This window comes from Spinacia oleracea, chromosome 3 (genome assembly GCF_020520425.1).
Source record: "Spinacia oleracea cultivar Varoflay chromosome 3, BTI_SOV_V1, whole genome shotgun sequence".
Taxonomy (NCBI): domain Eukaryota; kingdom Viridiplantae; phylum Streptophyta; class Magnoliopsida; order Caryophyllales; family Amaranthaceae; genus Spinacia; species Spinacia oleracea.
The window spans coordinates 120617811-120625337 of NC_079489.1; positions in this window are offsets into that span (position 1 = coordinate 120617811).

Below are 7527 nucleotides of genomic sequence, written 5' to 3' on the forward strand. Positions count from 1 at the left end.
ATCGCCCCAAAGCGACAAGCACCGTAGTCCACCAAACTGCTACGGCTTCTCAAGAAAATCATCACGTTCTAAAAACAAAGAAAAAACAAAAGAAAAGAGAATACATAGAACTTCCAAGTGAAATAAACGAATGAACAAGAGGCCAACTATGTCATCAAAAGACCAGCCCAAACAACACTTTCAACGCCCCACCTGGGCGTGAATTATTTCAACGCCCAGGCCTTGGCGCCGCAAATGAACCCAGGCTCAAAAAAGGCCCTAACTTCTATTGGGCCCTGCCGCATCCATTTGACTCGAAAATTACCAATTTCCTTACTGAAAGTTGCACCTCACGACTTTGTCAAGAGTAGCACACCACTACAAAGATCGCGCTCACTTACGAGCACAATCCCAAACACGATCAAGGACATTACAGAATGCGTATCCCCAAGGAACCTCTTTTACAAGAAATGACCGTCAAGCACGAATGCTTGGGGGCTCGAAAGAAAATATATATTTCAAAAGAGAGTATGCAAAGTTAAAACAATATTCCCAGACTACGCTGTACGAAGTCCCGTGTTTGGATAACCTCAAAAAAAATAAAACCGGATTACGACCTCAAAGACAAAGGTCGCCGTTGATACTTACACATAGTCCCCTAATCAAGGACCCTGGTAGTGGCAAAATTGAGCCGTAAAGACTAGCTCAAAACCATGAAAGATGATGACCACAAGACAATGGTCCGTCTAAACACGTTGTCAACCCACATTCAGGTTGTAACTAAATCCGAGCATCCCTCGAAAGAATTCGCTCTTGCAAGAATTAATAAAAAGAAATTCTCAAAAGAAATCACAAAGAACAAAAGAAATAGGAACTTGCCCATCTTCAGTTGGCAAGATCGCGTCACAAACCACGCGAGTTCCCCAATCGAAAAAACGAATTCAGGGATGTCCACCCTTAGCGGACAGGGCTCGCCCACCTTCAGCGGGCGGGGTCTGCGTCACTAGCCGCGCAGGTCCTCAGTTTTCCAAAAATGAAATTTTTAAAGTTCAAAATAAAACAGGCTCGCCATCTTCAACCGGCGGGGTCTACGGCGCAAACCACGTAGGTCCTTATTTTCAAACACAAACAAATTTCAAAACAGATTCGTCCACTTCTATTGGACGGGGTGTCCACCCTTAGCGGACAGGCTCGCCATCTTTAGCCAGCGGGGTCTGCGTCACTAACCGCGCAGGTCCTTAGTCGCTGCAGCGATAACTCTTTTTGGTTTTCCGTTTTTCCCAAAAACGATGTGAGTAGCTTTTGGTTTTCCGTTTTTCCCAAAAACGATGTGAGTAGCATTTGGTTTTCCGTTTTTCCAAAAAAGAACGATGTGAGTAGTTTTTGGTTTTCCGTTTTTCCAAAAAAGAACGATGTGAGTAGCTTTCCTTTTTTCAAAAAAAAATTCAAAGATTGGTTTTCCGTTTTTCCAAAAAAGAACGATGTGCTGGATTTTCCTTCGTTTTACGTCCCATAAAAACAAGGGGGTTTTCTCGTTTAGCTAACCCTAAAAATTAGAATCTTTAAAAACATTTTTACCTCGTGATTGGGCTTGGCCAGGCCCAATTACACTTTATAGCTTTGATTTCGAAAACATCTGTAGCTACTCCCAATGACAAAGTGAGGGAGTTTCTACGCCTCTTTAGATACTTCCAATGACAAAGTGAGGGAGTATTCTATACTATCCGTTGACAAATCCCAATGACACGTGAGGGATATGTTGACATTTCAAGTGATGACCCTTAAGTCAAATGTTATCACTCGGGGGCTCGTGAGACCTTCGCAAAACAGGTCACATACACCATGGCTTGTGTGACGCACTCCGTCTAAATACTTTGACCATCGTCTCATCCCGAGACTCAGTCAAAGTGGGGGCTAACTGTAGACACCTACTTTTGTCCCCATTCCCGAAAGGGAAAGGTTCGGTGATGAAAACGTAAATCTCCACTTGACAACGCATCTTCTATAAAATAACGAATATCAATTCCCCTTTTCATTTCACCTGAAGCCTTCTATTTATGGAAACCTGCTAAAAATAGTAACTGCCGTAAAGGGTAGTTGCTAAAAGTAGTAAGAATAAAAAGATAGAAACCTGTCAGAATTAGGTGTTGCACTCCAACATAAATCCTAAAAGAGAAGGAAATTGTAAAAGGAATTCTATTCCTATCGTTGTTCGATAAAAGAGTTAACGTATTAATTAAACTCATAACGAACCTAGAGTTCGTAAAGGGCCCAGACGCATTCCGTCGTAAATTGAGACGCACCAAATAACTCGGATTAAGTCTCTTTTATGAACTCCGTACTCTAGAGTCCAATCTGACAAAGAATTCTGCCAGACCCTATTTTCAACGCCCAGCCCTGGGCGCCGAAATCTTTGACGCCCAGAGCTGGGCGCCGAAAATACCTGGGACGGATTCTTTTCCTAATCCGTTTCGTATTTAAATTCCTGAAAAACTATCTTTCTACGCCACTCTTTCCTATAAATAGACCCCTAGGTTCGACGTGAAGAGGACACAACACACAATTCATATTCTGAGTATTGACTCCAACCCTTAGCCTAAGCCTCACGCTGCGAAATTGTTCACGCGTTCTATCGCAATTGATCCATAAATCGAACAGAACGTATTCTGTCCCATAATTTGAGATTCGTTAAATAAAAAGGAGGAATAGCAAAGTCAAAGTGGTTAGTTTTCTGAGAACCGTGACGCACCTCTCAAGGGTGCATCGTAATGTGTCCCTTTTCTATGATTTAATTGCTTTCCTCGCCCTTTTTATGAACTGTTAAACTCACTAAATCTGATTTTTCTATCACGCTTAATAAATATAATATTTTTGGGAAATTGGATTATCATGCTAGGTCCCTTAATGCAATCTAAATCAGATAATTGCGATCGATCTAGTATTATATGTTGCATATTGCTAAAATCAACTCAGATTAGTTTAATAGTTAACGCATGTCCCTTCAATTATTTATGCTGAGCTAGTAAGGATATCCTGCCTCTGGAGTTATCGACAAGCGAATACTCCTCTCGGTAGTTACAGTCCCCCGAACCCTCAATCTCTACCCTACGGGTGTATGTTGAGAGATCCCCACACCAGGGATCACAAGGGAACCTACGGCCGTCGTGGTCAAACATTATTGAACTCCCTTTATGTCACGATAACCGGGTTTTGTCAGTTTTTCTCATTGTCGTTAAAAACTGAATGACGACTCCTATATTACTAGTCAATTGGGTGTAAACTCACAGGAAATCCAATTACACTTGATTGAATAAAAAGAATCGTCACACCCACGAGGGACGAGGTCACGCATTAGACTCGTGCTTTTTCGACCCCTCTCACACAATCATACATTTTTTCAAAATCAAAACTTTTCAAAATACAAAAATGCAAACTTTCAAGATTCAAGGATGTTAAAAGTTGTTCGCAATCACCTCTTTAACCAAGAATCACCTTCAAGTATGGAGTAATCAAAGATGACACCCTTTTAACTCTTAAAGGTTTAGTGTTTTGAGATTCAAAAATCCATTTTTCAATATACAAGTTCAAGTTTTCAAATTTCAAGATCCCATCATGTTTAGGGTTGCTCATGACTACTTCCCTAAACTAGGATCCTTTCAAGTGAGAGCATATCAAAGGTCTAGCCTTTTCAACATTAAAAGGCCCGACCTTTGAGATTCAAGTTTCTTAATCTCAAGTCTTTCAAGTTCAATACTTTAATATTCAAGCTTTCACGTTCAAGTTCAAAATGCAAAGTCTAGGATATTTGGGTTGAGCAACCTCTCCCAAGTTGAGATTTTTGGCTTTAAATTCGTGTCGGGCGCACTTATTTTTAAGGAGCTGGTTGGCGTTCGAATCTCGTATGCCCAAGTACAAGTTTCAATTATGCACCTTTCAATATTGCAATTTCAATTCCGCAATTTCAATACCGCAATTTCAATACCGCACTTTCAATATCGCACTTTCAATTCCGAAATTTCAATTCCGCACTTTCAATTCCGCATCTTTACTTGCCTAGTCCATTTCTAGGCAATGTGGACCTACTCCGTAGTCCATTTCTAGGGGGTCTTGTATTTACTAATTTCGCACTTTATTTAGTATTGTGATGTTGCTTTATTTGCTTTATTGCTTTCATCACCGCACATGCTAAATACAACAAAATACAAGGTTACATCACGCTTAACAAAGATAATTTCTTGGACAAACCGGCCTTAGGTTCCTTTAAATCAATCTTTAAACCAAAGTGACCACCATACAAAGTAGAGATTCTATTTGCTCTAAATTCAAACCCACATAGTCTAATCTAGGGTATATTTTCGAAAATAATGTGCCAACGTACTTGAATATTTCTAAAGCTCGCGGAATAAGAATTTCGTTCCCGTGCCCGGATCTCACCCATCCGTTTCGAGGATTCAAAGCCTTATCCAAACAAAGAGTCACTTGCGGTCTTTCCAAACGAGACTTTAAACAATGTTTGGTGGCGACTCCTTCGAGGTACAAAAATACAATGGTTTTCTAAAGAACCGCCCCTCTTGTAGAACGGGAAACAAGTTGCACAAAATAAACCCCCTACAATTCTGGCGACTCCACTGGGAATTTACTAATTTCAATTTCGAAAATGCGATCAGATTTCTAGCAGCAAGCCACTGATCTGCTGAAGTACTGGATGCCAGCACTGGCGCCAGGCGCAGCCCCTACTCCCAACGTCGCTGCCTGCATCCAGGACAGTGGCTCACAGTGGCTTGTCGCCCACTTTTGCTCAACTTTTCGTGTTGGAAGTTAGTCTATTTTTGAATCTGGAAGGACGCTCCCAAACCTCGTGAACGAGTGCCGAAAAACGAGCTTTACAAATACAAATTCAAGTACGATTTCAATTTCAATTTCAATTTCTAGGCATTTCATGGATTTTTCGAAAACCATATTTGTGCAAAATGAATTTCTACCTTTGCCCAAACGGATGTGTTCTACATTCGGGCTATCCCCGGGGGCAACGAAATGGTGACTCTCCATACGGTTCCCGACCAAAGTGTGTGACCATTTCCGCTCCTACCGAAACTTGGCATTTACGTGACATTCCCGATGTCAAGTATGGAGGTCGTCCGTCGACACACACTTCCCTTAGACGGATGTGCAAGTTTGTCGCCGGATCCGTCTCTTAGTCGAGTACCTTTTGACACCCTAAGCCGACCACTTGCATCATACAAAACTTAGACCGACCTTAGGTTGAGAACTTTGCATGTCGCATTCATATTCATGACTAGTGTGACAACGTGCTACTTGTGTATTGTGTGGGCGTCTTTTCACGCGTGAATGGCTAACCTTGAGTTCTAGCTTGCCAAAACCCATTAGCCTCCAACTAGGAAACCAAACCCCTAGGAGAATCATTCAAACCTCATGCATCTAAATCACCGATTTTAGGGTATTTAGGAGTGTCACTCCATTTGATTCAAAACCCTTAAACACGCCTCACGCACAAATGCCAAATTCAAAATTCAATCCAACGATGTCATATTGCCGGATTTTCAAATCCAAACCTCAAGTTTCCAAGTCAAAGTTCAAATCCAACGGCGTCATAATGACATATTTTCTAGTCCAAATTTCGAGTTTCAAGTTCAAATTCAAATTTTCTAGTCCAAAACCTCAATTTTCAAGTCCAAATCCAACGGCACCATAATGCCGGATTTGCTAGTTCAAATTTCGAGTTTCAAGTTCCAAATTCAAGACTCAATCCAACGGCGTCATAATGCCGGATTTTATAATCAAAATTTTAAGTTCAAAATTCAATCCAACGACGTCATAATGCCGGATTCTCAAGTCCAAATTTCAAGTTCCAAATTCAAGACTCAATCCAACGGCGTCATAATGCCGGATTTTCTAATCAAAATTTCAAGTTCAAAACTCAAATCCAACGGCGTCATAATGCTGGATTTTCTAGTCAAATTTCAAGTTCAAAACTCAAATCCAACGGCGTCATAATGCCGGATTTTCTAGTCAAATTTCAAGTTCAAAACTCAAATCCAACGGCGTAATGCCGGATTCAAACATTCAAGTTGTCAAACCTCAAACTCAAGTTGCCAATTCCAATCTCAAAATCTCAAGTTCAAATGTCCAAACCCATACCGGCATAATGCCAACTTTCCAACTCGATCTTTCAAAATTTCAAACTTCAAGTGTCAAATTCCAAATGCATGCCGTCGTAATGCCGACTTTTCTATTCTATATTTCAAACCTCAAGTTCGAAGTTCTCAATTCAATCTCAAGTCCTATACTTCAAGATTCCAAGTCCACGGCGGCATAAGGCCGGACTTTCAAATTTCCAAATTCAATCCCTCAACTCCATGGCGGCATGCTGCCGGAGTCTTCAAAATACAAAGCCTCCTATCCTATATACAAAAGTGTGTGTTTTCCATTTTAAAGTTCAAACTTCGAGTCAAATTCAAATTTCAAATTCATCTTCAAGTCACAAAAAACTCTTTCTTTCTATTGTTCCCCAGTACAAAATTCAAACTACTTCCAACGGGTTGAAAATCTCTTGAAATAATACAAATTCAAATTCCATATTCTATCTCCGGGTTGGAAATCCCCTGAAATAATACAAACCCCATTCCAAATACTTCCAATGGGTTGAAACTCCCCTAAAATAATACAAGTTCCAATTCTCCAATGGGTTGAAACTCCCCTAAAACATTGACGGGTTGAAATTCCCTTGAAATAATACAAAATCAATTCCCTTTCAATTGGGTTGAAACTCCCCTAAAATAATACAAGTTCCAATTCTCCAATGGGTTGAAATTTCCCTAAAATATGGACGGGTTGAAATCCCCTTGAAATAATACAAAATCAATTTCCTTTCAATCGGGTTGAAATTCCCTCAAAATACTCCAAGTCCAACGGGTTGAAATCCTCCTAAAATATTGACGGGTTGAAATTCCCTTGAAATAATACAAAATTTAATTTCCTAGTACAAGTCCAATTTCCAAAATTCCCGAACGGGTTGAAATTCCCTTTAAAATATATAGTCCAATTTCCAATAGGTCGAAATATTCATTTTTCGGTATTCCAAGTTCTAGTACAAAGAGTCCACTTCCACAAAAGAATGAAGGCTCCTCTCAAACATTTCCAACGGGTTGCAAATCCCAGATGCAAGTACAAAAATCCAAAACCCCGAATCTTCGGAGTGGCACTTAGAGTCAAGTCTAGGTCTCATTCATTGCATGCATATTATATCATGTGTCGGGAAGTGTGAGGGGGTCAAAAAAGCACGAGGCTAATGCGTGACCTTGTCCCTCGTGGGTGTGACGTTACTTTTTGTCAAATCAAGTGTAATTGGATTTCCTGTGAGTTCACACCCAATTGACTAGTAATATAGGAGTCGCCATTCAGTTTTTAACGACAATGAGAAAAACTGACAAAACCCGGTTATCGTGACATAAAGGGAGTGCAATTATGTTTGACCACGACGGCCGTAGGTTCCCTTGTGATCCCGGGTGTGGGGATCTCTCAACATAC